The sequence below is a fragment of the Sander lucioperca genome, chromosome 19 (assembly GCF_008315115.2).
Source record: "Sander lucioperca isolate FBNREF2018 chromosome 19, SLUC_FBN_1.2, whole genome shotgun sequence".
In the NCBI taxonomy this organism is placed as follows: domain Eukaryota; kingdom Metazoa; phylum Chordata; class Actinopteri; order Perciformes; family Percidae; genus Sander; species Sander lucioperca.
Genome location: NC_050191.1, coordinates 2,152,893 through 2,170,597, shown reverse-complemented (window position 1 = coordinate 2,170,597; position 17,705 = coordinate 2,152,893). Strand labels below are relative to the sequence as shown.

The 17,705-nt window shown below is 41.5% G+C and overlaps 1 protein-coding gene and 1 long non-coding RNA gene across 2 annotated transcripts in view; both read right to left on the bottom strand.

Moving 5' to 3' along the window:
• LOC116061885 (NLR family CARD domain-containing protein 3-like) overlaps nucleotides 1-17,705 on the bottom strand; it is a 181,199-nt gene that overhangs the window by 41,995 nt on the left and 121,499 nt on the right. The gene's annotated exons all lie outside the window — the stretch shown is intronic.
• Nucleotides 1-17,705, bottom strand: part of LOC118492941 — a 48,647-nt gene that overhangs the window by 30,844 nt on the left and 98 nt on the right. The window lies entirely within an intron of this gene.

The following is a 17,705-nucleotide window of genomic DNA, read 5'->3' as shown; positions in this document are numbered from 1 at the left end:
TCTCTGTCTTCATAATTTGTAAATCTGTAATGCAACCAGATATCTGCCTTTAGTCTTGGCGCTGCCTTTAGCGGAGTAGCTCACACAATGTTTTGATTAACTGAGGTTTGCTTGTCTCTCACATCGCCAGAGCTTGTTGCGCGAAGAACCAAACGCCACATGAGAGTGACAGGATTAAAGCTCATAAAACAATAGAAAAAATCTAATCCACAAATAATTTCAACATGTGTTAAGTTAAAGTTCTGCATAAGGTTTATGAACAGATAAGATCTTAAGAACATTAAAACCATCACATTCCTCATTTTCTGACAGTGTTGCTTATCAAAATAGTTGCTAATTCATTTTTACAGGATAATTGATTAACTAATTGATTAACTAATCGATTAACGTTTCAGCTGTAATTGTGTGTGTGCACAAATATTTTAAAAGCTCTTGAAAAAAATCTTAATTTACAAAGTAACTATAGCAGGTAGATGGAGTAGAAGTAGAAAGTGACATAATAAAAAATAATTAAAGTAGAGAACATTTTCTGTCTTGTCCTCTCTTCAGCTTACAGATTTTGGCCTTGCTCGGATTTCCTGTAGCGTCTCGGTATCCAAAAAGGATGACGAAGAAGGAGGGACATTCAGCTACATGCCCCCGGAGGCGTTTGACACAACATACGAACCTAAACGAGCCTCTGATATCTACAGGTATAAGTGGCCCGAACAAGGACTTTGATAAGTGTGTGTTTTATTTATCATATGATAAATGATAAGTGGAGACGGATCACTCCAGCCGCCATGTCTACAAAGATTAACACAGGTTCAGTCTTAACAGTGAGTCAACATATCAGTGACATACTCCTTTAACATTTTTTTTATGATCAATTTTTTTATTATTTTTATATTTTTGAACATACTACATACAGAACAAACAAATACAATCGAACAGGAACCAAAACCCTCTCCCACCCCCCACCCTCTGTGGTCTCGAGAAAAACAAAACAAACCAACATACAAGAAAACAAAAATCACACCTTGCCTAGTCCCTCTCCTCTACTTCTTGTGGTGTTGAGGTCACCGTGGCCGATACCTGTGCTGCTGCGTTTCTCCATAGGTCTATAGTTGATGATTTGGCTTTGTTAATCCTTGCTGTAGAGAGCTCAAGCATAACTATGTCCAGAAAATACGCCAACCACTGTTTTATACAAAGCCAGTAGGGGGGAGCCAGCGTTGACCTATAATTGTTTTGGTTGCGGTTGAGCCGGCTAGCCAAATTTTCTTCTGTCTCCCAAGCAGGTGTAATTTAGAGTCATCATTAAGTAACAAGACAGTTGGATCAGTAGGAACTTGACATCCTATCACATCAGATGTTATTGATGTTGTTTTATTCTAAAACTCATGCACCTGTTCACACTCCCAGACCATGTGCAGGAAAGTTCCAGTTTGTTCAGGTTGGCAGAACGTGCAATAGGGAGTGGGAATGACTTTAGAGATGCATCTCTTCTGAGGAGTCCAATATGTCCTATGACATATGTTAAAGTGGATCTGCTGGTGTTTGGGTTCTTGGAACAGTGGGCAATGTTATCACAAACTGTCTCCCAATTAATTGTGTTCCCCTCAGGGCTCAGCTATCGCTGACATTTCCTCGCTATGGGGAGTTCTCCTACGGTTACTTGCATCAGTTTAGCGTAGATCTTGGATGCTAATCCTCTCACAGGAGAATCAACAAGCCACTTAATGATTGGGTGCGCCTCAAGACTGTTCCCCCATGGCACTCCATAACATTTTAGGGCTGATTAAGCGAAGATAAAGAAAGGATGTCCTAGGGACCTCAAAGCTAGTTATCAGGTCTTCAAAACTTTACATACCTTCCTCATTGAATAGCTGGTCTAAAGTATAAATACCTCTGTCTCTCCAAGGGTTTGCTACCAGACATTAGGTGTGCATTGTGCCATATTGGGGTATTCAAATGCCACGTATTGGTGTATCGTAGGTGCTCCTCCACCTGTTTAAAGTTGGTCAGTGTGTTGGTGATAATAGGGCCATAAGCTTGCATACACTTTTTTTGGGCACACACCTGCAAAAGCAAGGTCTTGCAGTCTTAGACTTCCAGTGAGGTTTTGCTCTATTTCTCTCCATGGAACTGTAGATGAGGGGTCCATCCACACTCTGAGGGCCCGTAGCTGGAAGGCTCTGTGATACACTTTAAGGTTAGGGAGGCCCAGGCCTCCCATCTTTGTGGTACGTTGCAGGGTAGAGTATTTTAGCTTAGGTTGTTTATTATTCCAAATATACTGCTGAATTACAGTATCAAGTTTCTTCCAGAAATGTATAAGGGTAAGGGGATCATTGTCCTTAAGAAATTCACACAGGGAACTATGTTGAAGTTAACAACAGCAATCCTGGACCGTAGCGATGCCGGCAGTGCAGACCAATTGGCCAGATCCCTTTGAACATTGCTTAGTATAGTTTCATAGTTGTCCTGGACAACTCGCTGTAGCGATGCATGAATGGTGATGCCCAAATATGTAATTTTGCTTTGGGCTGGTATTGTATCACTACTAGCTGTTGTCACCTGTATGTTGTTCAACAGAGGATAAGATTTATTCCAATTGATTTTATTGCCGGAGATTGAGCCAAATTCGTTAAAGATGTTAAGCATTTTTGGAACAGAGTCCTCAAGGTCAGAGATGTACAGCAAAATATCATTAAATAACAATATTGAGTTGTTATTGTATTTAATCTGGACATTACATATTTTATTTTGTCTTATGGCTTGGGCTAACAGTTCAAGAGGGATTGCAAATAGCATGGGAGAGAGCGGACATCCCTGTCGCGAGCCCCGTGTGACGGGGAATGGCTGTGAATGCAGGCCATTGGTTGAGACTATGGTCGTGGGACTCGCATATAAAGTACGTACCATGTCAATGAATTTGGTTCCCAAACCAAGCCTCTCCATTACTTGCCACAAGTAGTTCCACTCTATGCGTTCAAAAGCCTTTTCCGCGTCCAGTGATGAAACTGCTGCTGTTATTAGAAGATTTTTGGCTTCTTCTATTACAAGGAATAATCTGCGTATTTTGTCTGCAGCATGACACTTTGGTATAAACCCTAATGGGTCGGGGTGGACTAGCTTCTCAATAAAGCGTTCTAGGCGTAGTGCCAAGACTTTGGAATAGAGCTTAATATCAGTCCCAATGAGGCTGATGGGCCTGTAGTTTCAACACTCCGTAGGATCTTTGCCCTTTTTGTGTATGACAAAAATTAGTGCAGTGTTGGTTTGTTGATGAAAGGTGCCCATCTCTATGGCTGAGGTTAAAGTTGTAAAATGATAGGTCCTAGTGTGTCTGTAGTACTGTAGTAAAAGTTCTGATGGAATTCCATCCAACCCCGGTGTTTTCCCTTTCTTAGCTGCTTTTAACGCTGATTTAAGTTCCTCTAACGTTATAGGTTGACTCAGTTCTTCTGCCTCCTCTGGGTCAAGAAGATGCAGGTTTAACTCTTTCAGGAACTTTTGGCTCTGTGTTGGATCTGGATTGCAGGAAGACTCATATCACTTTGAATAGAAGGATTGGAAAGTGGCGGTGATATCTTTAGGATTCGTTGAGATACCTCAGTCCGTGTGGATGCTGTTGATAGAAGCTCTGGACTCATTTTGTTTTAATTTCTGAGCTAGCAATTTGCTTGGTTTGCAACCATTAAAATAGTAATTTTGCTTCACTCTGTGCATTGTGAATTCAGCTCTCCTTCTTAGCAAATCATTTAGCTCTGCTTGATTTGTGACTAGAAGAGTATGTGTAGATTTAGAAAAACATGTCTTTAATGACTGCTAAAGACGATTTACAATGTTCTTCCAACTCTGCAATCCTTGCCTCGCTATTTTTCTTCAAATTGACCGCAAAGGAAGATGTGAAATCTCTAATAAATCCTTTACTGGCTTGCCAAATGTAGGCCGGGTTCGAAACTGAGTCAGTATTGATTGATATGAACTCTGACAGCTTGGCTCTAAATCTGTGTTTTGGAGAAGGGAATTATTAAATTGCCATCTTTCTCCTAACTTATCACAGTGGAATGTGGTTATCAGTGCATTGTGGTCTGACAGGATTGCTGGTTCTATTGCAATCATGTGGAACATTGCCTTAAGTTCACTGGAGCACAAAAAACAATCAATGCGGGAGTGGGTGAGGTGATGTGTGGAAAAGAAGGTGTAATCCTTGCTAGTAGAATTGTGAATTCTCCATATATCTGTAAGATGGTGAGATTCCACAACTGCTTTAAACATGTGCGATATGTGTTTTTGGGCTTTCGTGTGGTTGACCCCTGATCTATCCTGAATTAGATCTAATACCGCATTCATGTCTTCCCCTATAATTACTGAATTATCATTGAGAGAAAGCAATTCATTGGTTAGGCGTAGGAAAAAGCTTTCATCATATGTAGCCGGTACGTATACCGAAAAGGCTATTTTCCTACTCCTTATCGTAGAACATATATATATGATATCCTGCCTGATAGGTCTTTACTACTTTTGTCTATGGTGAATGCACATTTCCGTGACAGCAACACAATGGAGCCCTTGGTTTTGGTGTCGTCACTAGATGAAGCAACAACTTTGAAATATTTATTTTGTAGACGATTTACATCTCTTTTACGTAAATGTGATTCTTGAATAAGTGCCACGTTTAAGTTCGTCCTTCTTAAATAGTCCAGGAATTTAGCTTGTTTGATCAGTCCGTTTAGCCCCCTGATGTTAACTGAAAGAATTGAAAGCTCAGACATCTTCAAAATTTACACGTATACACGTCTCGAGTACCCTACTGGAATTCACTGATACATTTGTAGCAAAGGGTGAGCTGTTAGATCTAAGCAAAGTGTGGTGAAAACATAAAAAATAAATCCCCTAGCCCTCCGAGACCGCAGACCCTCTTCCCTCTCTGTAAGATACGTGGCCGCATCAAACGCAGCTCGCACAAAAACTCCAGCTCAAAACTGCCCTTCCTGTCTAAAGTCACAGGTTAACTGAAACAGGTTTAGTGCTTTCCTATGTTAAACATGAACAATGTTACAAAAAACCTTAAACCTAAGTCCCAACCATCTATTAAGTTCTGAAATAAACTGTAAAAAACAAACCAGCCATGTATGAGTATTAAACATAGATTATAAGATGCAGTCTAATCAAATGCTCCTTATAACTCAGCTCCCAAGCTCATGTATTGTGTTTCTACCTGCTATTAAGCTCTGAAATACTCTGTGTGGGAAACAAACCATGTAAGAGTAGTAAATATAGATTATAACATAAGTGATTATCATGTTCTTTCAGTCCAGTCAAATATTTCTCCACAGCCTGGCTCCCAAACTCACCCACCACGTTCCAACCAGCGATTAGTTTCTGCCGTAGGCTATGTACTTTACAGTTCGTGTCCATGATGTTTTCAGCCTAATTAAACATTCCTTTAAAGCTAGGTTGCCAAACTTACATGTAGTGTCCTCGAGTTAAACTTGCACAGTGTTCCAGAAACGCCAATCCACAGTCTCTGGGTCCACCTGCCCAGGTTCCCGCAAAAGGCCAAGAGGTCTCCACGCCGCCCTCTGGGTCCGATGACAGCTCCCGGTCCGGTCACGAAGCGGCTCGCACGGGTGTCACATTCCCCTCCTTCATATCCAGATCCCGACAGAACCTGTCCGCCTCCTCGAGTGCAGTGAATGTGAGCGTTCTCCCTCCGTGCGTTACTCTCAGAGTTGCCGGATAAATAAGAAGGTTTGGGATGCCTTTAGCATGCAGCTTACGCTGCACTCCTACAAATTCCTGCCGCCGTTTGAAAAAGCACTGTAGTCAGGCTTATAGCGCAGCGTTGCGTTGGAATCACGAATCGGGCCTTCCTGCTGTGCTTGTCTCACCCCCTGGATATTTGCTTGACGGTCCTGGTATCTCAGACATCTGAGAATCAGTGTGCACGTTGTTGTACCCTTGCCGTAGACCCTGTGCGCCCTGTCAATTTCAATGGTGCCCCTGTTCCGTAAGAAGGGGATCCATTTTGGCAACTGATTTTGCAGAAATCCAACTGGGTCATCTTTTTCGCTGCCCTCTTTCAGTCCAATGATGCGCACATTGTTTCTTATCGATCTGTCCTCAAGTTAGGCTAAGTTCAACTCAAGTTTCTTCTGGTCATCAATGCAGAAATACACCGTGTTTCTCATCTGTCTGTTGTCTTTTTGCGCCTCGTCCAGTCACCGCACCAAGTCTCCCACTGTAGTTCCCTGCCTCTCAAGCTCTGTCCTGATGTGATGCAGCGAGGTGTCAATTTCTGCTAACGCTTCCTTCATTGTGATGCGGACCACTGATTGAAGCCCATTTTGTTGTTTTTCCAGGACCTTGGTCATTATCTCCTCCATGCGTAGGTCCGCGTTAGCATCAGAATCCTTGCTAGCCGTTGCCATGTTGGCATAGTTGGCAGAGTTCTGTGCTCGGTTAAATGGCAGCGAGACATGAATTTTCGCTCCTGCAGGCATTCCACTAAGTCACTGTGGTAACAAATGAAATGGTTGACGTTGAATAAAAAAGAACAGACCTGGTTTTTAATGAAAATGCAGAGGTGGGCGAAGAGCCTCGACCTCGAGCAGCCATGCGATCGTCGGCACGTGACCTCCATATCGTCCTTTAACATTTGTGTGCATTGTTTTCAGGTAAGAGAAGTGTACTGAGATACTAGGGTGACTTTAGGCAATTATTTTATTCTTTTCATTAAATGTCATTCTCACAAGAGCATCAATTTACAGATGAAAACTAACCCTATCCATCAACCAACCAGTGTGTGATTGTAATGACATGGATAGTAATCCTGGTATTGAAATCTCTCTGTGTGTCTTTCAGTTATGGGATACTCCTTTGGTCCATTGCCACAGGGAAACAACCATATAAGGGTAAGAGATTAATTAGCCACCATCACTCTAAATGCTCAAAACATCTTCTACCTTAATCTTAGTGTTTTCTCGTGACACATGGTACAGTAATGTGTTTGTGTTAGTTTTCTTGGTGCTGAGCTGTAGAGAAAGGCTTGTAAATTCCTCCAATGTAGATGCACACCACGCCATAGTGGCGCTTCAAGTCCCGCGGGGACAGCGTCCACCAATAGACGATATTAAGGGTGATGCTGCAGGGTTGACAGAGTTGACAGAACTGATGCAGAGATGTTGGGACAATATACCCGAAGAAAGGCCCCAAGCCCTTGGTGAGGAAACTCCTTCATTTACTTCTAAATCCCTGAACTGACAAAGAAAAGTAGCTTGTGATGCTCTAACGTCGCAGCTGTACTCTATGTTGTGTTCAACAGAGTGTACAACCAAGACAGAAGAACTGTATCAGAAGCACAAACATGCAATTTTTGACGCTGTCCATGAAGTGCTGAAGAAACTGGTGAGAAACAAATCTCTTCATGAAAACTCGATTCATGCTGAGGGGCAAACATTTAGACACAATACAGCAAATCACTGTTAATTTATCATTTTGTGTAACAGGCTCTTTCTCTTTCTTTGACCAAAAGGAAAAGGAAGACAAGGAAATTCTAACTGCTCCGGCTTCAGGTCTGTACTGTACATATTACTATTGTCTGGGTTCAGACCTTTTAATTCGTCCACCCCACTAATTTAACTGATTCAGCCAGCATTGTTACATGAAACAGCTTTTTCTAAATAAATAAAAAAGAATCGAGCCAATCAGCCAATCAAAGCCATGGGTGTGACTAATGCTGTTGTAAAGCAGTTGTTGGCACTTTGTTTTTAATTGGCTCCAGTGGTGTACTGGCCATCTGGCATACCGTGAGTAGCCACATCTCTTTACCTGTCTCTTTAGCGTTTACTTTGCGTACATACTCTTGGCACTGGGCTCTCTGGGAAATCACAGCCAAGTTAGTTTAACTTGTGCTAACGTCATAGACAAGGCTGGATTAGTATCCCCAGGGGCCTCTGGGCACTGAAGCTCAAGGGCCCCCCTCCAGCCCACAACACCCACGCCCTCCAAAGGAGGCGATAAAAAATCTATTGACAACCAGCAAACTGCAGGCAGCTGATAGAACCTTCGCCCCACCAGACAGACTCCACACACACACACACACACACACACACACACACACACACACACACACACACACACACACACACACACACACACACACACACAGATGATACTAAGGCCCACCAGGTGTGTGATTTGACATGCCAAATCACTATTGGTCAAAAGATGAATGACTAGTCCAGCTGAGCAGGCATCAAGTATTCCTTTCCAGTTCAATAAACCAAGTCCTGCCATCTGACTCACACATCACAAGACAATGTTTCAATGAATTAAATCATATCAAAGCATTGTATGGCTCAAGACTATGGCAATATAGTATTCACTAAAAATCATAGTGCTAAACCGGAAGTTAGCTAGCTCAGACCAGAAATGAGTTAGGGAAATCAACTTCCCCTCCCACACAGACATCGGTCAGTGAAGGAAATTTCTGACAGAAGATGGAAACAGAGTGTAACAAGTTGACAATTCTGTCTGATATAAACCTTTATTTGCTTTATAGCTTAGCTTAGCAAAACAACTAGCCTGGCTCTGTCCAAAAGGCAACAAAATCTGCGATCACCTCTAAATCTCACTAATAAACAAGTTATATCTTGTTGAATCTGTACAAGAGCAAGGCTAGATGACACATTATATCTCGATTGCAAGAGGAACTTAAATTTAAATTATTTTACTTCCATGATCAAGAAATAGTTTCACTGAGTTTGATTGAGCCATGTTTAACTGGATTAAAAATTGTTTTAAAGAAAACATTTACAGCATTAGTTTTCACATCTTACATCATTTTATTTGGTCTTTGTTTCAGAGAGTGCCCATTTTGAAGAAGTGGACGTTGTTGATAACATTCGGAAAGGTCCCCCGCCAATTCAGGTGAGTTTCAAACAATCGCTGCAGCCTGCTGAGACTCTTATACAGAGACATTCACTGGTCTTCAACACTCAGGAATGATTTTTCAATTAGCTTCACAGAAAGGCTTAGTTCCTCTTAACCCAGAAGAATGACTCACAAAACACAACATGTTAAGTGAGCTTTGTAGGGGCTGGTAGGCAGATTTTGTTACCTTTGGACAGAGCCAGGCTAGTTGTTTTTTTTTAATCTAATTTGGGATTTACTGTGTGTCCATCTAAACTGAGATTGAAATTATTTAGGACCTAACCCCTGAACACGAGTACCAACCGGTGTGAGGACCCTACTGTGATGGAAGGAATTATTATTAAGTCCTCAAAAGTCGTAAAACCTTCACATACACGTCAGAAGTGGTGAAAATGGTTGTATTTCATGGGTCTTGCTCATGGGTGTGGCAAAATTATACAAAAGTGCTGGCTACAAAATTTCAACAAAGTAGCCCTTGTGGTACGTTTTGCATTGATGTTGAAGGCGGGTACTCTGTTGAAGTTTAAAACTATTGGATCTGCCCAGAGCCACTCTGGATCTGCCATAACCAATCGCTAACGTTTGGTCGTGACGTCGGCTTCGCATTGCTAGCATTCGCCTTAGCCAACTCCTTCACCGCTAACGGAGCGAGCTGGAAAAATCGAACTGTTCCCGAACCCCGTGGGGAGGAAGGCCACAACATCATGGCGACCAACACAACTCTGGCTTTAACTTCTGGATATTCGGCAGTGTTGCCATAACGGACCGAATGACTTCGCTCGCATCTTTCTCCACCGCCATTACGGAACTACAAATCAAACTAGCGCACGACCTCAACGTCATCATTCTCAGCCACTCCCATTGTTCACTGATTGAACCGGTAAAGATTTGGCCGGAGAAAACCCGCAAATATACCGCAAACCCAGACGGAGTACTGAAGGAAAATGAAAATTGAGCAGAAGTACGTTAACATTAGTCAAAGTGTTGACATATGAAAGCATCAAACATGCATTTTAGATGAAGAAGATGAGGATATCAAGTTGTTTCTTGTGCCTTGTTTTATCAGCACCGTTAAATTGTATGTTCGTGACACAGGAGTTTTCTACTCAGAAGTTATTGTAAACAAACACTGATTGGGTCTGTTGTTCTGCTAATTAAGTTGCAAAAGCACCAAAACCTTTCTTTAAGTATCCAATCACAACTTCTCTTTTTTCTGACAGCATTTGAAACCAACCAATCCAACGGCCCAGAAGGCTCTGACCACGCCCACCCACTACAAGCTCACCCTTCGACCTGCGACCAGAGTCTGCCCCAAAGCGCTGACGTCATCAAGGGCCTCCAAGTTGCAGCTCTTTGATGGCCTGGACGATGACGAGCCCTCGCTCACCAACGGAGCCTTCATTCCCAGGTAACCCAATCTGATCAGAGCTACAGGAGCACACCTATAACGTGTGCAGTTAAATTGTGGCTCTTTTTGAAGACTATTCTAACCACTGTTCCTACAGTGGCAAGTTTAGAAATTTTAGACAAATATAACTATAAAATGAGAGGGTGTTTTGCTGCTTTTCATCTTTACTAGTTAACAGTTGGCTATAAACAATTTAATTTACTGTGCTGCGCAAAGGCTACCACCAGCAGCTACCGGCAATTTTTAAGGTGGAATGTTTTCTTGCCTGTTACTCAACTAGGGATGTCACAATTTTAAATCTAAAATCGATCGGAATGATCTTTCGATTTTGACTATTAAAATCAAAAGCAGGATCCGCGATTCCCCCAGTATTTTTCTCTCTCTCCTCCTCCGCCTACTTGCGCACGTCTGAAGGAAGAAAAAAAACATACACGGCGTAGCTTACCGGCTGGCAGCATGACCCCTGCTTCTTTGTGACTATGTGTGTTTTATTTACAGGAAGAGAATCAAGAAACTTATGCTGAAGAACCTGAAAAGCAGCCAGTACAGCAGTCCAATCAACAAAGAGACCGATGACCTCGCTTCACCTCCAGAGTATGCACAGAACGGACACAGGTCTGAACTCACTCACTCACTCACTCACTCACTCAAGCTTCAATCAAGCTGACTACAAACACACTCAGGCGGAGTAAACTCACCCCCAAAATTGCATTTTATGGATTTTCTTTCAGAGGTAACAATATCATAATTAATTCATTGATACCAGTATTTTTATTTTTCGGTGTTAAATTTTGTTTGTATGATAATTTGGACCCTGTAGATGTTTTAATAATGCTGTGCCCTCCCCTTTCTTCTTTCTGTTTGCAGTCATATGGAGGAGGAGGAGGAGATGCCTGGTCCCAGCAGCCAGCACACACACACACACACACACACACACACACACACACACACACACACACACACACACACACACACACACACACACACAGACGCACCCAAAGACACACACACTGACACGCACAAACACACACACTGACACAAACACACACACACACACACACAAACGGTGACACAAAAACACACACACACACACACACACACACACACACACACACACAATACGGGTGGGAAAAATAATTGATTCTTAGATGCATCACAATTCACTCTAGAATGATTCGATGCTGGATTCTGATAAGTTAATAATCGAAAAATGTGTTTTTTATTTAAAAGTTACTGTCTCCAGGCAAGTACAAATCAGAAAACAGAGTGACTAAAAGAGGATGGGATAATGGACAACAACTTAGAGTTTAGGCAAGAGTGCAGAAAAAACCCCACAAAAATGGCCAAAAGGAAAAAAAATCATTAATTTTGTATATATACACATGATCTAGTAATACTTCAGAAGAATCAGAATCAGAATCAGAAAAAGCTTTATTGCCAAGTACGTTTTTTACACATACAAGGAATTTGTTTTGGTGTTGTAGGTGCATAGGTCACACAATCTCTAAATATAAGAAGGTTAAGAAAATCAAGTATTAACACATAAACAATATAAGTATAAATATATGTACACAGTATGTATTAAAAATAAAACTAGAAAACTGCCAACCAAGGCATTTTATCTACCTCCCTGCAACAACTGGGGAGTTGGACTTCCTCTGCCTACACCTCCTCCTACCTTCACCCTCTATCTACACTGTCCCTGCAAATCAAATATCCGAAAAGCCTTCAGTCATCTTCCTGTTGACCACGAACTTGTTGTCCTTCCGGGTCAAAATAGACAAGGTGCTTTTCTCAACGATTATGTTTCGCTTTTTCAACGCTTTTTTAATTCATGGTCAATAAACTATGTATATGACATTATACCTAATGTTTTAGTTTAAAAAAGCAGAAATTATGAATTATTTTGACTAATAGTTAAGATCAAAGCATGTTGAATGAATCACAGACTAGTTTATGTCAAAGTTTAGTCCGGATACTGTTTTGAAAACATTTTAAATGCTATAAAATTGAATAAAACACCCAAAATTCAATAAAAAGTAATCATTAATTTTACCTCCGAAGAATATTCTATGGAAGCCAGACATCCAGGTATTCATGTTACTTTGGGAAACAACAAATGTCTAAAATAAAAACTTTGAAAACGGGTCAAATTTGAGCCGAGGACAACACGAATGTTAAAGCGTTAGGCCCTGTTTACACGAATACGCTCGCGGGTGAAAACATCAAAATATTTTATCAGATGTGACGCAAAAAAGTGAAACCACCCTCCAGAGTGGAAATCTTAAAAACGCTCACCGTCACGTTCCCATCTAAAGGGTAAAAACGCACTATGTGAATGTGTGTGTTTGTGTGTGTGTGTGTGTGTGTGTGTGTGTGTGTGTGTGTGTGTGTGTGTGTGTGTGTGTGTGCGCCGCATGTGTGTGTGTGTGTGTGTGTTTGTGTTTGTGTGTGTGTGTGTGTGTTTGTGTGTGTGTGTGTGTGTGTGTGTATGTGCTGTGTGTGTGTGTGTGTGTGTGTGCCGTGTGTGTGCATTGTTTGGAGCAATAACTCCGCCTTCTCGTCTGTCCAGACAAAATTGTCAGCCTTTGTTGTTTGCTTCACGCACCTAGCCGCCTGGTGTGCAAACTAAAATTTCACACACTTTTGCATCACCATATGCATGCAGATTTCCCCCCCAAAATGCTTATAAAGTGAGAACGCAACGCCACTTTCGCATTTTCTCTTCAGATCGTTTCCGTCTTTAGCCTTAATTCTCTGGTAAGTCATGCATATAACTGGTGGAGGTGAGTGAATGACACAATGTCCAAAACAGTGAATTATCTTTGGGTGATGTTCCCATTTATTGTAAAATAATGAACAGACAGAAGTTGATTACCTTGATGAGATGAACTTGAAATAATGCAGGTTAATTTTCTCTTCATGCTGTCTTTAGTTTAAGCTTAAAGTAAGCATATGCATATTTGCTCAAAATGACTTCCCATTCCCCTGATTAATATCACCTGTGACCAGTGTCACCTCTGTATATATACTACCATCTAGTGGTCAAAATGTTGTAGCCCTTACATTACATTACTCATCTATTTACACACATTACAAGAATTATAGTACACATGCTGAATGTCTCCTACAATTAAAATGCATTGTGACATCCACAGTTCTCTTTTATTTGAACTCTCATTAAAAACTTTTCCTTAAGATGTTTGATGTGTCATTAGTGAGATGCCCACACACAAAGAGGATAGAAAACTAACTAAATGACTGGAGAGATCAATATGAGGAGATTATGTCACCATTTCTGAGGAAAAAAGACACAATCAATGGGTCAAATAGGAACCAAAGTGAAGCCTTGTCCACCACCAACATTTAAACCACAGGACAGGAAGTAGTCGCCCTCCTACAGAGAACACAGAGACACTGAGGAACCATATGACTGGAACCCAAACCAGGGATAAAGAGGTTCAGTGAATGTGGTGTTGAAGGTGTGGAGGTGGATCAGTGAGTCAGAGGAGACTCTGAAGGACAGAGAGCCAGCAGGACAGTCCACATACACTGCTACTCTATCAGAGACAGAGGAGGAGGAGATAGGGAGGACTGTTCTTCTGCCATTGTGCCAGACAGAGTAACCATTATCAGAGCAGTACAGACTCCGGAGGCCTGTACTACGAATCAAGATCAACATGTCCTGGATTTCTTTCAGTTACCCGGCTTCACTAACCCTAACAACCGCGGTCCCACATAACCTGTGTCACAACGGTGGTTAACAACTAGTTCAGTCAACCCAGGGTTTCCCAATCCAGCGGCGCGCGCGTTCACATAAAAGAGGCGGTGTTTGCACAACATGACCAATCGCAAACATCTACCAGAGCCGCATATTTTATATAAGAAGAGCAAATTATATTATATTATATCGCTTATCAATATCACTTCCTCATCAGTCAGGCACAAGATCTGACCATAATTACACTTATGCTTTCCATAAACTGTTGTTGCTTTAGCCTATTATTTCAGTTGCAACCCTGGCAGTGGAAGCCATCATGAGAGCAAATAAAATATAAAAACATAATTCAAACCGATGTGCGCATTGGCCACACACAGCTCAAGAAGCCGACAAATAGCCGATATGTAATTCCCTCCCATTAAAATCTATATATTTCATAAAAATACCAATCAGGGAATGTTAAACGGGGTTGTCGGTCTCTAACTGTTTTAACTTTTATGAGCGCACCCCTCTCTCCCCCTCTCTCTCTCCCTCTCTCTCTCTCTCTCTCTCTCTCTCTCTCCACGCACCGAGCTCTGCCTGATCTTTTAAGAACGGTGACTCCGTTATCAGTCGAGTATTGATTGGTCAGTAGGCGGTGCTTTTACACCAGTTGATCTCTAATCTCCAACTTAATCTGCTCCTGACCAGGTTAGGTGTTCAGCATAAGTTACCACGGCGATTTAACCCGGTAACAAGTGATCCACACTCGTGGTACAGAAAACCCTGGGTTGAACCTGAAGTTACCTCGTTAATGCCAAATCCTGCTTCGTAGTACAGGCCTCAGGACTGATCATTCACTCAAAACATACAGTGAACACTGCCTCCTCTCCTGGTGATTCCTCTGAAACTCACTGATATATAAACCCCTCCTCTCCTCTCAACCTCCCAGTAACAGCGACCAGTCAGACCATCTCTACACAGCAGCTGAGACCACCAGTCAAACCTCTCTGGATGATCAGGATATGGCTGTTTCTTCTCCACTAGTGTCACCTTCCTGTTGTTGTCAGACAGTTTGAGGTTTGTGTTGAGTGTGTTTGTGTCCACTGTGAGTTCACAGGAATCTGATGGAGAGAAAAAGACACAACACAGCAGCAGATTATCATCTAACACAGCTGAAGGCTTTATTCTTTGTTCGTGTGCTAATATTCAAATCAAATCCACACTTACACTCACACCAGGTCTTAACCTCTTCTCTCCACCATGGTCCACCCTGGAGGAAGAAACACAGTCACAATGAATTTCTATCCAGTATGAGTCTTAACTGCACTGGACTGTTGGGCCCTGGCACTGATGCTCAAGCCCTAATGATAATATCTCCTAATTTGAAGAAAGTGTGTTTCTTTTTAAGATTACTTTTTGGGCTTTTCAGCCTTTATTTGATAGGACTAGGTAAGAAAGGGGAGAGAGAGGGGGAAGACATGCAGGAAATCATCACAGGTCGGATTCAAACCCTGGACCTCTGCGTCGAGGCATAAACCTCTCAGTATATGTACGCCTGCTCTACCCACTGAGCCAACCCGGCCATGAAGAAAGTGTGTTTTATGGGGAAAATACTTGGCACCTTATTTACATTCAAAGAAGACATGGTAATCCTAGAAAAATACACTGTTTGTTTACTTTCCAGACCACACACACAAAAAAACAAGGTACAGGAATGCACCTAAAAAGGTACAAATGCTTTGTCGCTCCAGCTGTACCATTTGAAACATACAGAATTGGTACCTCCTGCTACGTCCTACAGTGCCCTGCTACACCATGAACTACTACGACTACTATTTCTAGTCACTGTTCCATTATCTTTATTGTGACTGTTATTGTCACTGTTCATCACACCCCCAACCGGCACCGTCAGACACCGCCTACCAAGAGCCTGGGTCTGTCCCAGGTTTCTTCCTAAAACTCCCCACTGTTGCACTAAATGCTTGCTCTTAGGGGAATTATTAGAATTGTTCGGTCTTTGTAAATTATAGAGTGTGGTCTAGACCTACTCTTATGTGTAAAGTGTCCTGAGATAACTCTTGTTATGGTTTGATACTATGAATAACATTTTATTGAATTGAGTTGAATTAATGAGGTACAGCTGGAGCGACATGGAATTCTGAACCTCTTTTTAAGACAAAAATATACACTTAATTTCAAAGAACCCCTTTAAAATTATTAACCAATGTTTTTGGTTTGAAGATATTGGGGGCTCATTCAAGACTTCTGTAGGAAATATTTTTGATGAACAATGATAATATATTATCACTGGGTGTTTAATGAGGAAAATATTTGAAACAAAGTGTATGTTGATGTGAATAGACAGTTTCCACTTAATACGACTTCTGGGGATCTATTTCTCAGGCAGAGTCACTCCTTTGAACAAGATTTGTCCCTAACTGTGAGTTTCCAGTCTCTAGTTTGGATCCTCTTGTCCAGCAGAAGCTTCACGCTCCTGGATGATTGTAGCTCAGGTTTCGTACTCTCAGATGGGAGGGGTTGGAGCTCAGAGCTGAGCCCAGAGAAGCACAGCCTTTCTTTGTGATCAGACAGCCAGATAGACTGTAATTAGGAAAACATTGTTTTAAATTGTGTAATCAATCAATCAGAAAGGGATTGTGAACCCTATAGGGCGAACAATGCTGATGTTAATAGGTCTCATGAAGGTGTAGACACAATGCTAGTAAGAATTGACCAGGACCAAGAAAAACTGGACGAAGATGAGGAAGCGGACCTGCACGCGATTGCCGCTGAGGATGCTAGCATTGCTGTAGATGATATTAGCATGGTTTTGTTATGAACATCTCTAACGGTGAGTGAATGATATGGTTCCTCAATTGTTTATTATAAATTAAAGCATTTGGTGATTGAAGCACACATTCTGATTCATTATAGTCATCTATATTGCAATGCTCATTCATATAACTACAGTATATACATATGAGAATGTGGTCTATGCACAGAACACTGTTGATTCATTAGTCAAGGTGATGATTTTGTGATCTAAGAATCTGAGGCTGAAATATGCACAATCTTGGCATAATTGTGTAAATGTTATATTCAAAGGCGAGTTAATGTAGGCAGGGTTTGAACATCTGTATCTGTTGAGCTGAATATCGCACCTTGTGTTCAGCACAGAACCACATTAACTGTTGTGGAGCATTTACTGCATATGTGCGTGTATGTGTCGGGGAGGTTGCAATAGAAATTTAACTGTGGCAACCAGCACATTAATGGGAAACCGTAATTTCACAGCACTCTCACTGAAAAGTTGAGCAACCCCATAGCAACAGCATAAGAAAGGACTGGTGCTAAACTGTGCTGTTTCAGTGAAACCAGGTCAGTCTTAGTGTTGAAAGATGGCTTCAGAGCATTAGTAATTAAAAAAACAAAAGCACAAAGTTGATCCATGCTGTCAAACTGCTCTTGGTTGTACTTGAGAAACACCAACATCTTTACATGTAAATCTTTCTAAAATCATGAGGAGCAAAATTCTACAGAATATTTCAAATTTATATTTTGAATCAGCTAATCAGCAGGCAGTAAGTTCTACTGTCCAGTCAAACAGTGACACAGCACAGTGTGATCAAAATGATCCTGATAATTAGACATTTACAGATTCCTCTGGTA